The sequence below is a fragment of the Mytilus trossulus genome, chromosome 5 (genome assembly GCF_036588685.1).
Source record: "Mytilus trossulus isolate FHL-02 chromosome 5, PNRI_Mtr1.1.1.hap1, whole genome shotgun sequence".
NCBI classification, from domain to species: Eukaryota; Metazoa; Mollusca; class Bivalvia; order Mytilida; family Mytilidae; genus Mytilus; species Mytilus trossulus.
Genome location: NC_086377.1, coordinates 11,437,098 through 11,463,387, shown reverse-complemented (window position 1 = coordinate 11,463,387; position 26,290 = coordinate 11,437,098). Strand labels below are relative to the sequence as shown.

The 26,290-nt window shown below is 30.9% G+C and overlaps 1 long non-coding RNA gene across 1 annotated transcript; it reads right to left on the bottom strand.

The window, feature by feature from the left end:
* Positions 1–7,171: 7,171 nt before the first annotated feature.
* LOC134718516 (uncharacterized) lies at positions 7,172–14,329 on the bottom strand. The gene is made up of 3 exons (XR_010107404.1): positions 9,839–14,329; positions 8,989–9,075; positions 7,172–8,130 (listed from the first exon to the last, which is right to left on the bottom strand). It is a non-coding gene; the product is annotated as an uncharacterized LOC134718516 (long non-coding RNA).
* Between the last annotated feature and the right edge of the window lie 11,961 nt (positions 14,330–26,290).

The following is a 26,290-nucleotide window of genomic DNA, read 5'->3' as shown; positions in this document are numbered from 1 at the left end:
CTTTTTTAACAGAAACAATTAGACATTATAACATATGACTTCATCAAATTATCATCACATTTAAAAATGTTCAGATTTTAGGACAAAAATAAAAAAGGAGTTTTAATAAGAAAAAAAAATCAGACTGATGCTGTGTAAATATTCACTGCAAAAAAACTAAGTTAATCTATTAGTAAAATCCTGCTAACATGTTTGACTTTTGCCATATTCTGTATGTATGCGCCTGTCCCAAGTCAGGAGCCTGTAATTCAGTGGATGTCATTTGTTGATGTGTTACATATTTGTCTTTCATTCACTTTTTGTAAATAGATTAGGCCATTAGTTTTCTTTTTTTAATTGTTATACATTTGTCATTTTCAGGGCCTTTTATAGTTGACTTTGCGGTATGGGCTTTGCTCATTGTTGAAGGCCGTACAGTGACCTATAACTGTTATTTTCTGTGTCATTTGGTCTATATATATATATATATATTATTCTGAAGAACCTATGTTGATACAATGGTATACAGAAATACATAGACATACATAATAATATTATAAAACATGGTGAGGTTACAGCAAATAAAGAAGGAAGAATGCATAGGTTTGGAGGATTCCATTTTATCAGAGAGAATCTATTTCTGTATTAATGATTCTAATGAGCTTACACAGCTTTTTAAGTTTTGATTGTTTCGAAAAATTCATAATTGCTTTAGACTTTAGAGTATCAATGTTGGTACAGAATTTTTCATCTAAACATTCTTTCCTTTCTTCGGAAAAATATGTACATTCTAAAATATAGTGAAATTCATTTCCAATTTCATTACTATTACATAAGTTACAAGTTCAATTTTCTCTGGGTATGTTTTTTCATCTACCAGATTCTATTGGGAGCTTGTAATTTACGGTTCTAAATCTACAAAGAGTGAAAACGTCTTTATCGTCTAGCTTGTTGATATAGTTTTCGAAAGCAAAACTTTCTTTATAAATGCAATAGTTAACCGTTTTCGGACTGTTATTAATATTTGAACTCAAAGTTTGAATAAATTGGTCTTGGAGACTAGTTCTAATCGTATGTTTTAGCCAATCATAATTGTAAAAATTTTGATAACTCCATATGTAGGAGAGACCACATTCATTAAAAATGTTGGAAATATAATTTATCCATGAAGATCTTAAAGTGGAATCATTTTCTAATTTCAGCAGTAATTTAAACACAATGAAGCATAGTTTTTCTTGTTTGCCTTTTAATATTATTATTATCCAATATGATATCATTCTGATTTTTATATCAATATTAAGAGGTATCGACCGAGTTCCCCAAATATAACATAGTTAGGTGTAGTAGGTTTAAAATGGAGAAGGAGTTTACAAAATTTTTAATGAACTTTTTCCAGGATGTCAATATTTTCATATCCCCATATTTCACAGCCATATAAAAGAATTGGTTTAACAAGTTTGTCAAAAAGATCAAGTTGACAGCTAATAGAAAGATTATGTTTTCTTCCTTTTCGTAAGACATCGTACATTGCGTTAATAGCCTTTTCTGCCAAATGAAGTTTGCCCGTTTTAAAACTCCCAGTTCTTGAAAAATGTACCCCTAAATAATTAAAGTCTTTAACAATATATATGTTTGAGTTATTATATTTAAACATTAAATTCTTTTGTAATCTTCCCTTTTTAAAAAACACTATCTTTGTTTTTTTAACGTTCACCTTGAGTCCTCATATGTTACAATACGTATTAAATTTATCTAAGGAGGCCTGGAGATCAGTCGCCGTTTCGGCAAGTATGATCGTGTCATCAGCACGGCGTTTTGCATTTGCGCCGATCTGCATTTCATTTGCGCCGATTTTTATTTTCATTTGCGCCGATTTTTTTTACAGGTAAATTACAGGTGAACAGATATAAGAAGATGTGATATGAGTGCTAATGAGAGAACTCTCTTTCCAAGTCATGTATATTTTTCATTCATTAGAGACCTCTTTCGTTAGCCACTTGTACAAATTTAATGAATTATCAATCATAACGTGTATGTAAGTGATGTCCCCTGCTCACCACGGGGAGGTAGAATAACGCCTACAAGATACATCTCCAAACTTTTCCATGACCGTACCCGTAGTTCTTTAGCCTCTGTCTGTCGGATATCTGCCACATGGTTATGATTGTTCTGTCTTTTTGACAATAAAATCCGTGGGGAAACTGGTTTTACACGATTTTATGGTACATTATAGTAAGCTATGTTGTTATGTATCAGGACACTGACATTCCGATATGTATGGCTCTCGATGATTAAAGACTTGACTCCTCGGCCCGTTTCAGTGTGCAATATGTCCATCGTGTTACAACGAAGTTTCAGAACAATATATGAATCAAAACTAACATAACTGAACAACATTTATAACCAGATTTTTTACCAATGGTATAGTACAGTATATGTACAAGTATTAACTTACCTGTAAATCTAATTAGGAGCAGTTATAAAATCGGCGCAAATGAAAAAATGAAATCGGCGCAAATGAAAGAATGTATATATTCAAAATCGGCGCTAATGTCATACGCCCCATCAGCATAAAGTATAGCAAATAAATTTAAATAAATATCTAACTTTGTTTCAATGTCTTTGCTTACTGTTTGTAGACCAATCACATTTTCTTGGCATAGAAAATCTTCTAAGTCATTTAAAAAAAAAAAAAAAAAGGGTGATAGAATTTCACCCTGTCGAACATCATTTTCGCATGGAAAAAAAACAGATTTTTTACCATTATATATTAAACATGATTTGATATTTTGATACATATTAAAGATAATGTTGTACATTTTGCCACTTATTTTACTTAAAAGCATTTTATACCACAGAGCATCCCGTCGAACAGACTGAGTGTCAAATGCCTTCTCAAAATCAACAAATGCACAAAAGAGCTTTTTTTTCTTATTTCTTAGAATTTCAAAAAATGAATGCAAAACGAACATGCAATCAGTTGTTGAATAACCTTCACGAAAACCAAATTGATTTTCCTTAATCAATAATGTTTCTTCCGAAAATTTTATTAGTCTTGCATTTAAGATTGAAGTAAATAGTTTTCCAAAACAGCTAACAATTGTAATCGGGCGATAAATTTTAGGGTTGTATTTATCACCTTTATTTTTGTAAAATGGTTTAATGGTCCCAATCACCCATGATTCAGGAATTGTCCCCGATTCAAAGATAAGATTGAACAATTTGACATAAAGTTCTATATACTGACCAAGCGAAGATTTTATGTATTCCTTGATAATTTTACCATCTGAACAGGCTTTGTTGTTTTTCAGCTTTTTTACGCACTTTAAAATTTCATCTTCAGTTATCGGCAGATTAAGGATTTCATCGATGTTATTATCGAAATCGCAATGAGCTTGAGAAGTGTCTTTTGTATCGTCTATATATGGTCTTTGGCTGTATTTAGTTCTTTAAAAATGTAAGCAAATTTTCAAAATCTACATATCTCTTTTGGAGAGTTGCCTCATTGGCAATCATACCACATCTTCTTTTTTTTTACATGACTGAAGGTCAAGGGCTGAATAACCTCTTTGAAAATTGTAAATGCCAATACAACTGCGTACCAAATACCATTGACTGCTCATATGTAAGTTCCCTTTAACTGACAAACACAAACTTTAACATCTAAACAATGCAAAAGTTTCCAAGTTAATAAACTATGGGTGGAAGGGCCATATAAGAGGGTATTCTATTACAATTGCATACTAAATATCATTGACTTAGTGTTATTGGTTAATTTAAAGTCAGAAATTATTGCGAGGTTTTTATTATTGCGAAAAATGTGACAAAGTTGTAAACCCAATAATTTAATCTCGCAATTTGAAATATTTTGTACGAATTAAACAGGATTTTTTCTCAAAAATCGTAAAAATTAAAAGTCTAAACTGACAAAATCTCAATATTAAATAAATGCACACAATGATTTCTGAATTTACAGTAATCATAAACTGATCTAATTACAACTTCAAAATGTAAACTATGCAATTTAAAGACTGAGGGGGCTGGGCAAAAAAAAATGCCATGGAAATGAGATGCAGACAATCACAAAACATGTAAATGCAGCTCAAATTTCTAAGTCAATAGACCATGACTGATGGGGCAAGGCCAATAATCTTCATGAACTTGATATGTGCGCTAATACAATTGCATATCAAATACCACTGACCTACCAATAGTGGTTCTCCTTGAATTTACTTATTAGCAAATTTATACATGTAATCTCAAGCATAGATGCTTCATGTGTTGGCTCTCCAATAATTGGGAATCATTCATGTTTGTTTTTTTTTACATATGGATTGATTTGGAATAGAATTTTTATATAATACGTAAAATATTGTTGAAATCATACCACTAAAATAGTCTCAATTGTTGTGAAATTTTCCAAAGGTATCGTCCTGAAATGAATTACCCTTATATGTATACTAACAAATTATTTGGGGTCTTCCATAGATATAGGAAGATGTGGTGTGAGTGCCAATGAGACAACTCTCCATCCAAATAACAATTTAAAAAGTAAACCATTATAGGTTAAAGTACGGCCTTCAACACGGATCCTTGGCTCACACCGAACAACAAGCTATAAAGGGCCCCGAAATTACTAGTGTAAAACCATTCAAACGGGAAAACCAACGGTCTAATCTATATAAACAAAACAAGAAACGAGAAACAAACAAACGACAACTACTGTACATCAGATTCCTGACTTAGGACAGGTGCAAACATTTGCAACGGGATTAAACGTTTTAATGGATCCAAACCTTCTCCCTTTTTCTGAAACAACATCACAACGTAGAAAAACACACGATAAAATATCAATTGGCAGACTTAACTCAATCAAAAAACGTATGATTACACAATGAACGAATAAATTTGATCTGCTTGATTTACCATATCTAATAATAAATTGAGAAAGGAAATGCGGAATATGTCAAATCGACAACAACCCGACCATAGAGCAGACAACAGCCGAAGACCACAAATGGGTCTTAAATGTAGCGAGAAACTCCAGCACTAAGTTTACTTCCTAGCAAGGTTCTTTGTGCGAAAACATTGCTTCTACACTGCTTTTAGTTTGTTTGGTATATGTGACCTTGAACCTTAGACATCATATTTGATAGGACCTAAATGGCCGGTGGCATTGTCGGACCTAAATGGTGACATTGTTGTCGGAGTAGTTAAAACTACTGCATCACTAGCCTTTAAATGCAGAGGATGTACGTTTGAAGCCTCCATGTGGCAAGTGCACTTAACTAATCTTAATGGACTATAATTGTCAGTTTTCCTGTCGAAGGTTGTGGTTCTATAAAGTACTACCACTAGCCAATGAATCCAAATACAGATTAAATTTCAGCACAATTCCTTAAAGTTCCCCAAAAAAACTTTCACTTCCATTTTTGATCTGTGGCTTTCGACATTTTAACCTCAAAATAGATCAACATACCCTTAATTAATATTCTGACTCCAGCAAACCAGTCTATAAAATAAGATGTGGTATGATTGCTGATGAGACAACTAGTCTATATGTGCTCCAAAGTTCAATTGACGCAGATCATAAGCAGCTAAATGTTGCTGTACAGCCTTCAACATTGAGCAAAATGCTATATACCAGGAAGTTTTCTATATACTAGTAACCCCTAGGACAAAACAAGGGGGATGATTCAAACAAGAATTACCAGACTTATTTATAACCAAATAATTTATGAAAAACAAATATGACAGACAAGCACTTCTTCTAAATGGATTGTGTTCTTGGCATTGAAGCTGCAGATACCAGTTTTATGTCTGTCCTAGCCTCAAGGACATAGTTGGTCATCCAAATTGATGAATTATGCTAGGGTCAAGATATTTGTAACAAACTCATACCTTTGAAGAATATAAGGACTTTTCAATTTTTCAACAAACAGAAACATTTCTTTGTAATTGTTCTTTATTAAAAACAGAGACAAACATATTGTAACATAGAAAAACATGCACCCTGCATTAAAAAACCTATAGGGGAAAAAGCATGGGTGTGTAATTGTAACAGATATTTCAAGAGTAAAATTGTCACGAACAAACAGGGTTGTTAGTGGAAGAACTATATATTACAACGAAACTACCACATGTAAAATTGTCATGAACAAACAGGGTTGTTATCAACAGTGTGAAAGTTCAATTAAATCAATTTCATGGACAGGGTTTTTCATTTGGTAAGATAAATCTTTGTAAAACAGGCAAAATGTTGTAGCATATAAAATGCAGATATATCTATAGAGGTAAATTTCTATTTTGTATTTGACAGAGCTGATGAAATACTAAACATCTTGAGTTTAATAAAACTTGATCAAAACACCTTCAAATATTTGAGATTAATCTTGTTACACAGAAATGAGTATCTTAATAATTATGTGACACTTAATTAAGATCAATCAATCAATTATTAATCCCAATAAGAAACCTTAACCTATAACTACTTATTAAAAGGGTGGGGATGAGGTGGGGTAGGTGACGAAAGGAGGGGTGAATCAAACTTAAAATAAGGATGTTGACCAAGCTGTCACCATTATTCTGTAGTCATTATATTTGGGACACGAAATTGGGCTTGGGGCAAATAATATCAGATGCATTTTTGTAGATGATGACCTCTAAATAAAATTCGAAATCCCCATTCCAAACCAAACCCCTTAATGCATTATCTAGACCTCTGTTTACAAGCTTTTTTTTTTACAGAGCTCTAAATAATACTTTCATCTTACTTTATATACATCTGATATAACTTATCAATCTAACTTACATTGATACATAAAAAAATGATAACTAATTATTCTTAATTGTTGACCTTCTGTGCAGTGACAGAATTTACAAGTATGAAGAGAAAAGCAGGGGTAATCCCTCCCCTTACCCCTCAATCTCAGCCTGCTAGTCTCTCCATTCACCAATAAATGTTAGTCAGGAAGGCAACTAAAGCAATTCTGTAAAAAATAACAAAACATTTTATACACAAAATTATCAGATGCATATAAAAAAAAAATTATTGTAAATAAACCGAAAATATTTAACCCGCATTTCATACCACCCAGTTATTATCTAGAACTCTGTTTACAATTCTTTTTTTCTCTTTTTTTTTTTTTTTTTTTTTTTCTTTCTTTTTTTTTCTTTTTCTTTTTTTCTTTTTTTTTTTTTTACAGAGCTCTAAATAACAACTCTATTCAAAACGTATACATCTGATATGAACAACATTTGTACAAAACCTTTACCAAAGGAACTAACCAGTATGAAAAGATAAGCAGGGGTATTCCCTCCCCTTGTATAATCTCAGCCTGCCAGTCTTTCCATTCATCACAACTGGTGTTCCTGATAATTTACAGAACACTATAAAAAAGAGTGTTGTACATCTAGATTGGACATAGTGTGATGATAACTATAAAGATACACTTGCAGTGCATCCTAAATTTTGTACTATGCTGAATACTTGTAGTTAATCTTCAACTAATCAATCAAATGTAAATAAATACAATTTGAAAATCATAGAATAAAAGCTTTGTCTGTTTTCCCTGTTTGTCCTTCATCCATAGATAAAGAATTGAATTATTTTAATAAAATAATGCAAAACTCTGTCTCAAATAAATGTTAAAAACATTGTCCATCCTCATTCTAATGATGAGACTTCTTTAAAAATAGTAATCATAAATGTATTCAAGATTGCATAATGAAACAGTACAAAATACCACAAATTATTTTTTTACATTTTTTTACGTTCCACACAGATTTATTTGTAACCAAAACATCTTTAAAAAAAGAGATTTAAACCAATGCCAGCTGCATGATTGTTCTCTCTGGTCACATCAAAGTCTTAACATTAAATTGCTTTAACTACTTTCATGTATGACCATTTAAGCCCTGTAATGCTAAAACTGTAGGCCTCTGAAATTCTAATGTAATCGACATGTCTGGTTAAAAAGAAATAAATCTTTACAATTGACTCCCTCCTATCCTTCCTCTCTCTCTGTTGATTTTAACAAGAATAATAATACACTATATTGTTTGTCCATTATTGTTTCCAAGTTCATCTAAATGGAAAAATTAGTCTTCTTCTTTATCAGTTGATTTGTAAATTCCCAAGCAGTTAATCTACTAAGAAACAACAAAATGTCAATTAAAACATGGAAATTAAATTGACAAAATAACATATTTAATTCTTATTGATATGTCAGAAACTATTCACTTCATTTATACATATAATATTGATTGATTGATTGTTGCATGCTTAATGTCCAGCGGCAAATAGTTCATGCATAATTAGAACAAGGTGGTGGGCTTAAAGGAAATTGTCCATGACATTTTAGTTTTTGTGTTAAACAGTACCTATAACTCAGAATGAGAGTATTAAAACTTGCTAGTTAGTATCAATGTTTCTTGTCAAAATTCAAACATTGAAATAATTTGGCCAAGACTTAACAGTATGATAAAAAAAAAGTATGATGATAATTAAGTTTCCATTGTATAATTGTAGGAGCAATTTATTATTTGGCATAAATAAATAAAATCAAAATAATTAGCATAATGAACGAGGTTGTTAAATGTGATATATGCCTTTTTAGTGCTTCTTTATTAAAAATTTGTTTGTTTTTGTTGCAATTAAGATTGTGACAAGGTGTTGACTGCTGTACCCCTATTTTGACATGTAACCCTATCATGTTTTATTCACGCATCGTTGTCAATATAATGGAATTTTCGGATTTTCATACAAGCGAGAGGTTTAGCGCTATAAAACCAGGTTCAATCTACCATTTTCTATAGAAGAAAATGTCTGTACATCTTTGTACCAATTAATTCAGGAATATGAAATTTGTAGTCCATTCTTTTGATGTGTTTATGCTTTTGATTTTGCCAATTGATTATGGACTTTCTGTTTTGAATTTTCCTCGGCGTCCAGTATTTTTGTGATTTAACATGTGTTCATTACCATTTTATTTTACTGTAAAACCTCACCTTGAAGTTGGTAATATAGTACTTCCAGGTCCTACTCTCCTCAGATCTTGTTATAGATCATACAATTCTTCAAAATTTTCTGGATATCTGAAGAAGAAAAAATTATGTAGAACAGTTACATTCTTAAAAATGCTTATAAATATGGAATTTTAATTACTCTGGATTCATTTATTTTCGTGGGTACCAATTTTTGTGGATTGAGGAAAACTTGCATGTTCTTGGATATTTAATTTCGTGGTATTGCTGAAGACTGCATACAAGCCAATGGAAAATTTGTCATTCGTTGAACATTTAATTTCGTGGTTTACCTTTACCCACGAAAATTGTTATCCAAAGAATATTAATGAATCCACAGTATAATTAAAAGTAGGACAACTTTTCACCCAAGTATAATAAAACATCCGATCAGGTACATACATGTTGTTTTAAAATTTTGCCAGGCTGATTTTTTTGTAATGAAGACCTTGGCTCTATCACACATTTATCTTTTTTAAATACTCAAAATAACCTATTGCTTATATAAGGTTAATAAACATCAGTCGTTGTCGTTTGTTTTAGTTTTACATATTTGTTTTTTCGTTAATTTTTAATACACAAGTTAGAAACTCAAAGGCCCTTTATATTTTCTCATTTGAATTGTTTTACATTGTCATTTCAGGGCCCTTTATAGTGGACTATGTGGTATGGGCTTTGCTCATTGTTGAAGGCTGTACAGTGACCTAAAATTGTTATTATTTTGTGTAATTTGGTCTCTTGTGGAGAGTTGTCTCATTGGCAATCATACCACATCTTTTTTTACATCTACATGTAATCACATTCAGTGTAATGTTTGTATTTTGAGTATAATTACCTCGTCTTTTGCATGTAACAGCTTCAGACCCAGTTGTAATGTGCCTTTCTGTGAGATTTATCAGTTTATAGTTCACTAGCACTGTCCATCTACATGAATACTGGTCACATCAATATAAATGTCAATAATTCACTTGCTGGTTCCAAGGCTGGTGTCAATATTTACTTGTAGGTCCAATTCCAAGGCGTTTGTCAATATTTACTTGTCGGTCCAATTCCAAGGCTGTTCAATCCTGAATTTAGTCTATTCACTTAAAGTCAGTCAGTTTCATCATTTGAATATTTCATTGTCCACTATTCTGACTGGTCACATATAACATCACACAATAAGTCCATTAAGTCAATACATTTAAAACTGGTAATTATTATAATATTTTATTATCACTATAGTTGTTACCTATTTGATTCCACACATCTATCCTCGTGTCATTACTGGTATATCTTTTTTTTAAATTGGCAAAAAAATCGAGTGGTTATTTAAGGGTTTTTTTTTCAGAAAATTTTAAATTTGGAATTATAGCAAGCTTTTTCATCTTGCTTATTTATAAAAGTTTATTCATAAAATAATTTTATTAAAAGAAAGGGTAACTTTAATCATAAAATGATGAAAATGTTTAACTATCAGCTGTAGGGGAGCTTACAAGGTTTACAAAGTATACATAAAATTCAAATGAAAGAAAGATAACTCTTACAGCCTTGTGGTTTTATCTGTGGTGGATAGTTCTCATTGGCCTTCTTACTACATCTCATTAGCTTTATTACCACATCTCATTGGCATTCTTACCAAATTGAATTTGCATAAATATCACCACTCATTGGCATTTTTAGCACATCTCATTGGCACTATTACCACGTCTATTTAGCTTTATTACCAAATCTCATTAGCCTTTCTACCACATCTCATTAGTTTTATTACCACATCTCATTTGCATTCTTAGTGCAACTCATTAGCTTCATTACCACATCTCATTTGAATACTTATAAGTGCATCTCATTAGCTTTACTACCACATCTTATGTGCATTCGTAGCACATCTCATTAACTTTATTGCCACATCTCATTAGCATTATTGCAACATCTCATTAGCTTTATTACCACCTCTCATTAGCTTTATTACCATATCTCATTAACTTTATTACCACATCTCATTAACTTTATTACCACATCTCATTGGCTTTCAAAGCACATCTCATTAGCTTTATACCATATCTCATTTGCATTCTTAGCGCATCTCATTAGTTGTATTAACAAATCTTATTGGCATTCTAAGCACATCTCATTGGCATTTTTAGCATATCTCATTGGCATTCTTAGCACATCCCATTAGCTTAATGACCACATCTCATTAGCTTTATTACCAAATCTCATTGGCATTCTAAGCATATCTCATTAGATTTACTACCACATCTCATTGGCATTCTTAGTGTAACTCATTAGCTTTATTACCACATCTCATGTGCATTCTTATAAGTGCATCTCATTAGCTTTACTACCACATCTCATAAGCTTTATTACCACAACTCATGTGCATTCTTATAAGTGCATCTCATTAACTTTATTGTCACATCTCATCAGCTTTATTACCACATCTCATTAGCTTTATTACCAAATCTCATTGGCATTCTAAGCATATCTCATTAGCTTTATTACCACATCTCATTGGCTTTCTAAGCACATCTCATTAACTTTACTACCACATCTCATTTGCATTCTTAGTGCAACTCATTAGTTTTATTACCACATCTCATGTGCATTCTTATAAGTGCATCTCATTAGCTTTATTACCACATCTCATTTACATTCTTATAAGTGCATCTCATTAGCTTTATTACCACATCTCATTTACATTCTTATAAGTGCATCTCATTAGCTTTATTACCACATCTCATTTACATTCTTATAAGTGCATCTCATTAGCTTTATTACCACATCTCATTTACATTCTTATAAGTGCATCTCATTAGCTTTATTACCACATCTCATTTACATTCTTATAAGTGCATCTCATGAGCTTTATTACCACAACTCATTTGCATTCTTAGTGCATCTCATTAGCTTTATTACCACATCTCATTGGCATATTGATCACATCTCATTGGCATTTTAACCACATCTCATTGGCATTCTTAGCACATCTCATTAACTTTATTGTCACATCTCATTAGTCTAATTACCACATCTCATTGGCTTTCTAAGCACATCTCATTAGCTTTACTACCACATCTCATTTGCATTCTTAGTGCAACTCATTAGCTTTATTACCACATCTCATGTGCATTCTTATAAGTGCATATCATTAGCTTTACTACCACATCTCATTAGCTTTATTACCACATCTCATTTACATTCTTATAAGTGCATCTCATAAGCTTTATTACCACAACTCATTTGCATTCTTAGTGCCTCTCATTAGCTTTATTCCCACATCTCATTGGCTTTCTAAGCACATCTCATTAGCTTTATACCACATCTCATTTGCATTCTTAGCGCATCTCATTAGTTGGATTAACACATCTTATTGGCAATCTAAGCACATCTCCTTGGCATTTTTTGCACATCTCATTGGCATTCTTAGCACATCTCATTAGCTTTATTACCACATCTCATTAGCTTTATTACCACATCTCATTGGCATATTGATCACATCTCATTGGCATTCTTAGCACATCTCGTTAACTTTATTGTCACATCTCATTAGTCTTATTACCACATCTCATTGGCTTTCTAAGCACATCTCATTAGCTTTACTACCACATCTCATTTGCATTCTTAGTGCAACTCATTAGCTTTATTACCACATCTCATGTGCATTCTTATAAGTGCATCTCATTAGCTTTACTACCACATCTCATTAGCTTTAATTATTACCACATCTCATTTACATTCTTATAAGTGCATCTCATAAGCTTTATTACCACAACTCATTTGCATTCTTAGTGCATCTCATTAGCTTTATTACCACAACTCATTGGCTTTCTAAGCACATCTCATTAGCTTTATACCACATCTCATTTGCATTCTAAGCGCATCTCATTAGTTGGATTAACAACATCTTATTGGCATTCTAAGCACATCTCCTTGGCATTTTTTGCACATCTCATTGGCATTCTTAGCACATCTCATTAGCTTTATTACCACATCTCATTGGCATATTGACCACATCTCATTGGCATTCTTAGCACATCACATTGGCATTCTTAGCACATCTCATTAGCTTTATTACCACATCCCATTGGCATATTGACCACATCTCATTGGCATATTAACCACATCTCATTGGCATTCTTATCACATCATGATCATCTTTACATTCTTCATTGATCACTGGACCAATTATTTTATAAATTGAGAATATACCTTTAACAGATTTTTAAATTGCTTTTCTGAAAATCTTTCCCAAAATATTATCCGAGTACCCATTTATAAGGTATTGATCCAAAGTTGTTGTAAAGGATTTATTTCAATAAGTTTATCTCCCCTTGATTTATTTCAATATGTTTATCTCCCCCTGAATAGAACAATTTGGTAAAGGATGTTTTTGTGTTTAATCAGACGTCAACACTTTTAATCAGCAATACCTTAAACCAGTACACACATTTCAACAGAAACTTTGGACAACATTTAAAGACACTGAAGGTCTGTGTTTTTTCAGGTTCCATTTATATGGCTTCCGCCATCAATAAAAACTGGCAGCCTTGTAATAGGTAGGAGTACTACAAGTGGTGTTAAAACAGTCATATCTTTCCAGAAAAGATAAATAACTTGGTAGTTACTGAATTATGACAGGCTAGACTGCCTGTTGTTATACAAATTATTAAAGGGAGTTTTCCAAGGCAAACATTTATTATGCCTCATTTATGGGCATTATGTTTTCTGGTCTGAGCGTCTGTTTGTTTGTCTGTCCCGCTTCAGGTTAAAGTTTTTGGTTGAGGTAGTTTTTGATGAAGTTGAAGTCCAATCAACTTGAAACTTAGTACACATGTTCCCTAGGATATCATCTTTTTAATTTTAATGCCATTTAATGAACATAGAAAATGATAGTGCGGATGGGGCATCCATATACTATGGACACAATATAATGTCTTTACCAAATAGGAAGGGAGAAATGTTCAGGAGAGGAACCAGCAATCTTTAAATAAAGGGGGATCCAACCCAGGAGAAAGTGGAGGTTTTAAATATATATATCCCCATTCAAATGCTTTATCATTAAAAAAAAAAGGGAGGGGGGTTCCAACCCTAACCCCCGGATTGGCCACTGGGATCACAAAAATTTTAGACTTGGAAATAATGAAGAAATGTAATAGACCCATTATTTTAAAACAAGGACTTTCAGACTGGATTTGCATACCAAAAATAAAAATTGGTTTGTATCCCTACTCATATTCATATTGTTAACAAGAAGTTCTCTTTTTTGACTGAATGCATTAATTTTTAAAGAAGACCTATCCCTCTACTAGACTAGTACCTTAAACCCTTATCTGAAAACTCACTCCATCAGTCTCTATTCTCTCTCACCCTTTCCCCTCCCTTCTCCCCCTCATTTCTCTCCCTCTCTCGTCTTCCATCCTTTCAACCTATTTAACTAAGTACCAATTGTTAGTGATGGTTAGTGTTGATACTTTAAGAATAAGATGTGTTTATATTAAGATACCACCTGTAGAGGGATGGATAATTTTGCATGGAGACATACTTTTCGACTTAATATTTTGATTAACTTTTCAAACAAAAATATTTTTAAACCAAATATAAAAATTTATATGTTTTCTGTTACTACTAGGAATTGAACAAAATAATGAGTAACAGTTCATTTTCAAATAAACAAATATAAAATGAATATGAATATCTTAAAAAGAATACTTTTCACTTCCAATTATAACCTCCTCAATGGTTCTATGCTTGTCTGATGTGTTGGAGGTAAAGGGCTCTTTCCCATGACTTTAAAAGAGGTATTTTTTCCTTCTCCTTAAGTAGTATTTAAAAGTAAGAGCGAGTTTAGTTGACTCTGAGTCAGAATAATGCATCCCGGAAGGGTTGGAGATCTTTCTCAGACTAACACCCTTTACTTTGGGAAACTCCCAAAATTATAATACTGATAAACCTTGCATTATGAAATTGGAATCTTAAATGTTCTGTTCTGAAAGTTCCTTTAAAACTATGTATAATGGTTTTTGAATAGCTGATACATATATGTTCTACGTCTGATTTTTAAGGGCAATTTGATCTAAAATTTGAAAATTTGAAAAATTATTTCACCATTTTTTAACTTAATTTTTAACATCAGGCTTGATTTATGGTTTTATAAAAATTTAAAGGAAATATAGTATTATTCCTTTTTATTTATAAATTTCCAAATGAAGGACAAAAGGTATAACATTATTTATCTTTATTTAAAATGTATTAACTATAACCTTTGATGGTTTTTTTGTTTTGTGTTGTTGGTTGCTGTTAACTTACATATATCAAAACAATCCTCAGAAATAAACATGTATACTCTAAATTATATTTAATTCAAGTTAAAAGAATGTATCCATTCTGTATCATGATATAATTAAATCCAAAATTCCAGTTATATAAGAATGTATCCATTCTGTATCATGATATAATTAAATCCAAAATTTCAGTTAAAAGAATGTATCCATCCCGTATCATGATATAATTAAATCCAAAATTACACTTAAAAGAATGTATCCATTCCGTATCATGATAATTAAATCCAAAATTTCAGTTAAAAAAATGTATCCATTCCGCATCATGATATAATAAATCCCAAATTCCACTAAAAAGAAAATGTATCCATTCCATATCATGATATAATTAAATCACAAATTCCACTTAAAAGAATGTATCCATTCCGTATCATATATAATTAAATCCAAAATTTCAGTTAAAAAAATGTATCCATTCCGTATTATATGATATAATTAAATCCAAAATTTCAGGGAAAAAAATGTATCCATTCCGTATCATGATAATTAAATCCAAAATTTCAGTTAAAAAAATGTATCCATTCCATATCATGATATAATAAATCCCAAATTCCACTAAAAAGAAAATGTATCCATTCCATATCATGATATAATTAAATCCCAAATTCCACTTAAAAGAATGTATCCATTCCGTATCATATATAATTAAATCCAAAATTTCAGTTAAAAAAATGTATCCATTCGGTATCATATGATATAATTAAATCCAAAATTTCAGGAAAAAAAATGTATCCATTCCGTATCATGATAAAATTAAATCCCAAATTCCACTTAAAAAAATGTATCCATTCTGTATCATGATATAATTAAATCCCAAATTCCACGTAAAAGAATTTACGTATCCATTCCGTATCATGATATAATTAAATCCAAAATTTCAGTTAAAAAAATGTGTCCATTCCGTATAATGATATAATTAAATCCCAAATTCCAGTTAAAAGAATGTAATTAAATCCCAAATTCCAGTTAAAAGAATGTAATTAAATCCCAAATTCCAGTTAAAAGAATGTAATTAAATCCCAAATTCCAGTTAAAAGAATGTATCCATTCCATATCATGATATAATTAAATCAAAAATTCCAGTTAAAAGAATGAATCCATGAGCTACTGCCCACTGAGGATACGCACAACATATACTTCAGTACGCAGGAAGTTGTTGAGTTGCGAATCCAAAAACGCCTCACACAGTATAGCTGACCTTTATTAAGCCTGAAACCAAATTTCAGAAATCCTTGTATTGAAGTTCCTGAGAAAAAGGTGACGAAAATTTTCAACTTAGCTATCATGTGTAAATGATACAAGCGTTTGGATAACAGGAAGTTGTTAAGTAATGAATTTGAAAATGCATCGCACAGTAAAGCTGACTTTTATCAACCCTGAAACCAAATTTCAGAAATCCTTGAATTGAAGTTTCTGAGAAAAAGGTGACGAAAATTTTCAACTTAGCTAACATGTGTAAATGATACAAGTGTTTGGTTAACAGGAAGTTGTTAAGTAATGAATCTGAAAATGCATTGCACAGTATAGCTGCATTTTATCAACACTGAACCAAATTTCAGAAATTCTTGTATTGTTGATGCTGAAAGACAGAATGCTGGACAGACAGACAAAGGTAAAACAGCATACCCCCACTTTGAGGGTTTAATTTAATCCCCAAATTCCAGTTAAAAGAATGTATCCATTCCGTATCATGATATGATTAAATCTCCCAAAGTCAGTTTTAAGAATGTATCCATTCTGTTTCATGATATGATCAAATCCCCCAAATTAAAATTAAAAGAATGTTTCCATTCCATATCATAATATAATTAAATCCCAAATTTTAGTTTAAAGAATGTATCCATTCCGTATCATGATATAATTAAATCCCAAATTCAAGTTAAAATAATGGACCCATTTCTGCATCACGATATAATTAAAACCCAACCATTTATTTCTTTTTTTTTCTATTTTTCTTAAAATCATTAGACATTGTTAAAATGAAAACCATGCATATTATTTTTTTTTTTTTTTTTTTTTTTTTCTATTTTTCTTAAAATCATTAAAAACCATCACCCATGCATTTTTTTGTTTTTTTTCTATTTTTCTTAAAACTATATACACATTTGACACTATCCACATTCTCATAAATAATTTTTCTGTTTCCTTCTGAAAATCTTAACAAAAATAATGAAACACAATTTTGAAATGGTCATTCCCCTTTTTACACAAAAATTTGACAACTTAAATATGTTACATTTACAATAAAATTTACAAATTATTTAAAAACAACAAAAGTGGGGAAAGAGATATACTGGTGCCAAACTTTTTTTCTCTGAAACATGTGTATCCATTTCTTTGAGTTCAAAGTTCATTTTTAAGCCAATTCTGTCATCAATACCAACTGAACAATTAAATTTGGATTCCAATGGATATCAGATAACAGTAAATTTGGAGCATGCAGTGCACCTTTGAATTTGAATTTGATCTTTTGGTGTTTTAACGCCACTTTTAAGCACTATATTTTGGCTATTTCATGGCGGCCACTTTGTATTGGTGGGGGAAGCCAGAGTGCCTGGAGAAAACCTCTGACCTTCAAAAGGAAAACTTACAACCCTAAGTCAATTAAGATTGGAGTCATGTGCACCCGCACAGGCAGGGTTCGAACTCTCTATCTCAGTGTTGACTGGCTAGTGATTACAGTAGTAAATACTTAAGACCACTTGGCCACTGAGGCTCCCATGTTCCTATGGATACCTTATTTACATTGGTAAGACACATGGGATGTTCCTATGGATACCTTCATAACTTTGGAGAGGAACATGTGATGTTCCTATGGATACCTTTATTACTTTGGAGAGGAACATGTGATGTTCCTATATGGATACCTTCATTACTTTGAAGTTCCTATGGATACCTTTATTACTTTGGAGAGGAACCTGTGATGTTCCTATGGATACCTTCATAACTTTGGAGAGAAACATGTGATGTTCCTATGGATACCTTCATTACTGTGATGTTCCTTATAATGGATACCTTCATTACTTTGAAGAGGAACATGTGATGTTCGTATGGATACCTTCATAACTTTGGAGAGGAACATGTGATGTTCCTATGGATACCTTTATTACTTTGGAGAGGAACATGTGATGTTCCTATATGGATACCTTCATTACTTTGAAGTTCCTATGGATACCTTTATTACTTTGGAGAGGAACATGTGATGTTCCTATGGATACCTTCATAACTTTGGAGAGAAACATGTGATGTTCCTATGGATACCTTCATTACTGTGATGTTCCTATGGATACCTTCATTACTTTGAAGTTCCTATGGACACCTTTATTACTTTGAAGAGGAACCTGTGATGTTCCTATGGATACCTTTATTACTTTGAAGAGGAACATGTGATATTCCTATGGACACCTTTATTACTTTGAAGAGGAACATGTGATGTTCCTATGGATACCTTCATTACTTTGAAGAGGAACATGGGATGTTCCTATGGACACCTTCATTACTTTTGAGCGGAACATGTGACGTTCCTATGGACACTTTCATTACTTTGAAGAGGAACATGTGATGTTCCTATGGATACCGTCATTACTTTGGAGAGGAACATGTGATGTTCCTATGGATACCTTTATTATTTTGAAGAGGAACATGTACCGTAATGTTCCTATGGGTATATTAATGTCTGGTAAAAATAGGACATGTTCCCATGGATACTCTAAATTCAGGGATCATCTAATTTACCAAATTTAAAACTTTAAAAAGAAGTTTAGAAAAGGACTGAGGATCTTTTTATCACTTTATTTAAATTCTGTATCTTTAGGTTTCAGTCCCCCTTTTTTCTGTTAGTTTGTTCTCTTTTTTTTAAGAGGGGAGGCTATTTCAATTAATCTAAATTTTAAATATTTGGCTTCCACTTTAAAATTTATCTAAACGAAGGAAATGTGTGAAACAATTATTTAATTTGAAATAAAAACTTAACAGTTACAAGTTTATATGAAGGGTTTGGTTATTCTGTTTTTTTTTTATAATTTGTCCTTTGTCTATTATTAATTGAAAATTACTTTAGGGATTATGTTATTGAGACAGCAACTAAACAACATAAAAAAACCTGGACCCCAGAGGTCAATATAGTCTCCAACAAAAACAAGTTTCTATACTATAGGTCAAGTACATAATTGTATGTTTTTGTGGTTTTTTTAAACACAATTTTTTTAAATAGAGTACACTTTGGCTCTTGTTTTACAACTTTAAGAAAGACCACTTTAATGGTTAATTTGAAAACTGGAATATCTTTATTAAAAACTGAAAGTTTAAACAGGAATATTTTTTTATTTTCATTTTTATCCAAAAGTATTAGGGTATTTGTGCTCCAAAAACTTCAAAGCAACAATAAAAGCATCACAACAATGTGAATACAACATCAACACATAACTTACTTCATTCAATGGACAGCAACTCTATCCCCATTCCCTATTTTATCTCCCCAAATTCACCAGCCCATGGATGTAATCTTCTCTCTTTTATCTCCCCAAATACACCAGGCCCTGGGATTCCCCTCTCCTTTTATTGCCCAACTTCACCAGAGTCCCTGGGTTTTCCCTCCCCTTTCTTTAAGCCATAAAATCCCAGGCTAAGGTATTTCCCTTATTTTTCCCTACCTGCCCAAAATATAAAGTCCCAGGTCAATTTTAAATAGATGTTGCTGTATTGGGCTAGGGGTTAATTAAATAGAACAATGAAAGAAAACATCAGCAAGCCAGCATAAGCTTTACATGTTAATTTATATATGCAATGCTAATTATCCTATGCAGGTTTGCAGGTTTATGCAGATTGTGCAGTGTTAGATACATTGTTATACTTGACTTGCCAGTGTTAACTTTGGATATATTATACTTTATATTTTTGTAAAGAAAAAAAAAAAGTTGAACCCAGCAAGTAATGTAATAATGTTGTACTCAGACACTATAATAATGTAATATCATTCACATCAAGTTGTTGTAAGCCCAAATCTTTTGCTGAATTAAAAATTTTCAACTTATTTAAATGCAAGAAAAAAGATGTTTTAATTATTTTGCTTTATTATTACTTTTAATAGATATTTAGTAAATTTTGTATACTTTTTTTCTTTATAGATATTTAGTAAATTTTGTATACTTTAATTTTTCTTTATAGATATTTAGTAAATTTTGTGTACTATTTTCTTTATAGATATTTAGTAAATTTTGTGTACTTTTATCTTTATAGATATTTAGTAAATTTTGTGTACTTTTTTCTTTATAGATATTTAGAAAATTTTGTCGACTTTTTTTCTTTATAAATATTTAGTAAATTTTGTCAACTTTTTTCTTTATAGATATTTAGTAAATTTTGTCAACTTTTTTCTTTACAGATATTAAGTAAATTTAGTTGACTTTATTCTCTATAGATATTTAGTAATAAATTTTGTTGACTTTTTTTCTTTATAGATATTAAGTGAATTTTGTTGACTTTTTTCTTTTTAGATATTTAGTAAATTTTGTTGACTTTTTTCTTTATAGATATTTAGTAAATTTTGTTGACTTTTTTCTTTATAGATATTTAGTAAATTTTGTGTACTTTTTTCTTTATAGATATTTAGTAAAATTTAGTCAACTTTTTTTCTTTATAGATATTTAGTAAAATTTAGTCGACTTTTTTCTTTATAGATATTTAGTAAATTTTGTCAACTTTTTTCTTTACAGATATTTAGTAAATTTAATTGACTTTATTCTCTAAAGATATTTAGTAATAAATTTTGTTGACTTTTTTCTTTTAATACATATTTATATATTTAATTTTGTCAACATTTTTCTTTATAGAAATTTAGTTAATTTTGTCGACTAATTTTGAACTATAAACACTAATCATATTGTATAGATGCCGATCTTTGTTGAAGACTATGTTGACCTTAAGATGCCTTGTTTTTGTTGTTTGTTAAGTACCCCTCATTGATGTATACCAAATATATTCTTTAATTTATCAGAAGCTGCCAAATTAAGATACAGAAACCTTATTTAATATTTTATTAAATATTAAAAGAGTGGTCAAGGTCAAAATGAACAAATGCGAAATTTTAAGGATGTTTAATAGGAAATAAGTGATATTTTTATTTTTTGTTTTACTTCTGATCTGTTACTTTTTTATAAATGATCACCAGAAGTGGTAATTTTATCCTTTCATCCAGAAGTGAAAATTGCTGAAAAAAAAATCCCTTTATTTAAACTATGAAATTTATGTAGGGGACTTTAATGTTCATTTTCTTTCTAAAGGGTGGTGACAATTTAAATGTTTTAACTGAGTCAAAGGAAATATTTTGCATTTTTCATCAAAATTTCAAAAGCAAAATGGAATGTTGCACTGTTATGCTGGATTTTATGCCCCATACATGGGCATTATGTTTTCTGGTCTAACCCGTTCGTCTGTTTGTTGGTCCATTTGTTTGTTTGTCTATCACACTTTGGGTTAAAAGTTACTCGGGTATTAGATGCAACTTTAAAATATTTCTATACCCCTGAGTCAACCCTTGGGGAAGGGAGCTATTTTTGTTCTTATTTGTGAAAATAGGTACACATATTTGTAAAGCTGTTTAGCAGGAATATGCTACTTACATGTGCTTGTTGCACTAGTAACCCGAATTTAGCTTGAACGGACAAAAACGTGTTAACGCTATTTAAATGAGATTAATTGTTATTTGATAAAGATTGACAAAAATTAAAAATTATTTTTAATTCATTTCAATTCATTTCAATTCATTTTAACGCCAGTCAAATAGATGTCTTTGCGGTGAATCAATTGAAATCAAGTTGCTGGTAATGTACGTCAAACTATTAGGCCACGCCCCCGTTAAACTATTTCAAACTGGCATCAATTCGTTTTAAACATCGTTGAGACCCAAGCTTTGTACAGGTAAATCACTCAAGCAAGACAAACTTGATTTATTTATCTTTTTTTTTTCATCAAATTTTATCGAATTTAGTTATATGCGTGTATTCTCAGTTAAGTCGCATGCTTCACAATTTTTAACAAATGAATGCACAATACATGTGACATTAAAGAAATTTAGATAAAAACATTGAAATATTGATGCACGGTTTAAGAAATGTGAATCTGTTGAAAATAAAATAGTAGAATGTATAACATAATTTGAATTTGCCAAAATGCTGTAGATCTTTATCTCACATATTCGTTTTAAAAATTGTTAAGTGCTAAGAAAACTAGTGGAATCTAAGTAACATGTGGTACCTTGCAATTGCTTACGAGACTTTAGGTATTCCTGAATATTTATCGTTTCTGTTTTTCTGTTTTACTATATTGTACTCGTAAATTAGATATGTAACGGAAATAATAGTAACTTCACAGAAATTATTCATTGCGTATATAATTTAAATCTTATATTTTCGGTAGACAACAAATATTCACTAGCTGTATATTAATATATGAAATTACTTGAAATGAAAAACAATGTTTTGTTAAATAATAAAATTGATGAAGATAATGTTGACATTTGTTGAATTTTAATAATAAACAGTAAAGTCTTGCTCAAAATTGTAAATGAAGTAACAGATCAATGAGCTTTTAAACTGAGTTAAATTGTAATACCGGTCGCTGGAGCAAAACAGGCGTAAATTGTGGAAGAGCATATAGTGGACGAGCATATTGAAGCGTTGTTACGATTCGTATATTATCGTGCTATCATGCACCTTGACGTACAAAAAATCTTGTAATAAATGAACATGTATCCTGTATATATGAGATAAATTTTAGTTTGCAATAACACCGGGTAGGTTTAGTTAAACGATCTTGACTGGCTATTAGTCGGCATTCTCTTACGCCTTTTAATATACTCTAGCGTTAAATCAAGTCTGTTAAGACTGTTTTGGAAAAATCTAGACCAATCATAAAAAGTAACGTTTAAAAATGTCAGATCGGGTCAAGATCCGTTTAGTGTGTCAAAATGATATTAGGAGTTTCATGTGGATGATACTGTAACATTGTATTATAAATGCTAAAATAAAAAAGTATATTATTTTTAATTATGAAACATCAAAATTAATCATTCGTTGATATTATTTAAAAAAAAAAAAGGAATCGAAATTTGTAAACGTAAAACTAATAAAAGAGTGACAACAACATCTAATAGATTTCATACGTCTAATTCACCTTTCTGGGGTGGTGTTCTCGAAAGTCTCCTAAGATTCGTCCTAAGTCATAGATAAGACCAATTTTAGGACGAACTTAAGATCAACTTAGGACACTCTTAAGTTGTGTCTCGAAGCTATCTCAGACGAATCTTATGTTAGGACGTCCTAAACATATCCTAAATCGAAATACAGATATTTGTTGATAAAACATTTTTAAATGACGAAAATATTGAATACAATTATTTACGAATTTTATAATAACATGTACAGAATAAATTACATAATTACCAATGTAATAATATAAAAAAAAGATTGTTATTTAAACTGGAAAACAATTTGTTTTGAAAAGAGAATTAAATTTTTAGTATAATCGTATCGTGAAACACGAAGTTCAAAGTTTAAAATCATTCACCTTTTCTATATATACGAGTTAATAACCGATGGTGCGTTTCATTTCATGTTCATTTTCACGTAAAATAATGAGCAAAAAGCGAAATCCAAACTTTATTACACTAGGATGAAGATAGGATGCTCTTAAGACACCTTGTTGGGTGTCCTAAAGTTAGGACGAAAAATGAGATATATCATAAATTAAGAGAGCTTCGAGAACACGACTTAGGACAAAGACTTGTCATAAGATAGACTTAGGACACGTCCTAACCCTAAGATAGCTTCGAGAACACCACCCCTGGATTTTACTTCATCAGGAACGATCACAAACGCAAAATACAAATATTTTATATGTAAGATCATTTATATAGTTAATTTCGTTATCCTCTTTAGGCCGCATCAGGGAACCGTGTCTCCGTTTGAACTAAGCTTCTGAAACTGCTCTTAGGCCGTGAAGTGAGAGTGATAAAACTATAATAAAAACAGAAATGAAGGACCCCGTCAAGATCCTCATAGATTTAAACAATACATATGTATGACCTAAATTTAAGTGTAGCATTGAGTATATGTCTTAGTCTCTTAGTACATTTGTTTGTAAATGCGCTTATCCTATCTTTCATTTGAATAAAAAAAAATATTTAATATAAATATGTATTTATTTGTTTGTTCAGATTGCACTTTTATAAATAATTCTTCTTCGTCTTCTACCTCTAAACTGTAAAATTAGCGTATGTATGCGTTAAATATACGGTCTATAAAGATTTAGTTCGATGGCACTTGTTAATAATCTAAAGGTAATAAAATGAACGATCCATAAAATAACGTGGCAATTACACTGGCTATTTCACAGTGATATCATGGTTACGTTCACTCGTAATGGTATCATACATGTACCTCCGTATGTGGTGTATAAGGTTCTAAATCATGTTTTTATAGCTTCTTTCAAACACTATTGACGACGTTGTTCAAACTACATGTACATATCATAAAACCGCAATTTTAATAAAGTTAAAAAGATTATACGATATTGAAAATGCATTTTTTTCTATCAAAAATGTAGGGTCGTGTATTTGTAACTCTAAGTGTTTACCTAAAATGTATTGAATTGAAAAGGAATAGATCTGTTCTCAAATATTAGACAAAAGAAACATTTTCCGAAAAAAAATTCCGCATAATAACGTTTTGTCCTTTAATTCTTTTTTGGGGTGTCCGTTAAAATACCGCAAAAGTCCCCCTTAGTGCACTAAGAACAAAAAATTGCACTTAAGGACCTGATGGAATGATTCAATTGACACAAAAGACATTGCATATATAAGTCAACGTTTTAAAAATAAACAATTTCAAATTTTATAATCACATTTAGAAAGATATTTTATATTTTATCGACACGCGCCACACTCAGTTGACAGTAATATATAGAAATTCATGTTCGTTCAACCTTGACCCGTTTTGAATACACTAGTATACTTATTAAGAATGTATATATTTTGTTATTTCATGTTGTTCTTGTTTTTTTTATGGTAAAGTTATTACTGCCATATCTATTTTGCTTTTCTAACTGTTATAGTTTTTACTTCTATGTAAGAGTGTATTTTCTTCTTATTTTTGTTTCTTTTAAAGGAGCACTAGCTACGATATATATAAAAAAATTAAGTATATATTTTTTTAGATTAATCATTAATTAAATTGGAATAATGAAATAATAATTTGCTTTTAGCAATCAATTTGCTTTAATTTTGTTGAAATAAGCGATTATACATAATTTTTGACTGATTCACTTGCAAGTGAAAACGTCATCATCATTCTAACCGGTATTCATGTGAACTTAACTTAACCCCCTAGCTAGAGACTGACAACGCATGCATTGTACGTGAACTGGTTATTTAAAGAAAAAAAATGTCAACAATGAAAGTGAAACTACGGTAAATCATTTGATTACTAATTCGATCCACATAAATTATTTCTTATACGGTTAAAAACAATGAGTAACTTATATTTTTAATCTATAAATTCAAATCAAACAGACCTATAAAAATCCAATTGCACGTGCTGGTTTAACCTATTCATATCTTTATTTGTGTTTACATCGCTTATATGGTCATCTGAGGTCAAATCGATAGTTAATTAGATGGCGTCTGGATTTAAATACACACGAAACGAACCTACATATCATCTACCCCATGCTCTGTAAACTGTTTATTTTAAACGTTTGATAGATTGGATAAATGTTTTACATTGTTATTAATCAAATATGAGAATTTGAGTCAAATTGGTGACCATGAATTTGACAGCTAGTGCCCCTTTAATTTCGTTTGCTTGTTCCGTAAGTTCACATTTTTAAGTTCTGTAGAAATGTTTCATAAAGATATTTTGAAATAGTAAAAAATGTATAGAGATTTTATTTAAACCAACACATACTGATAT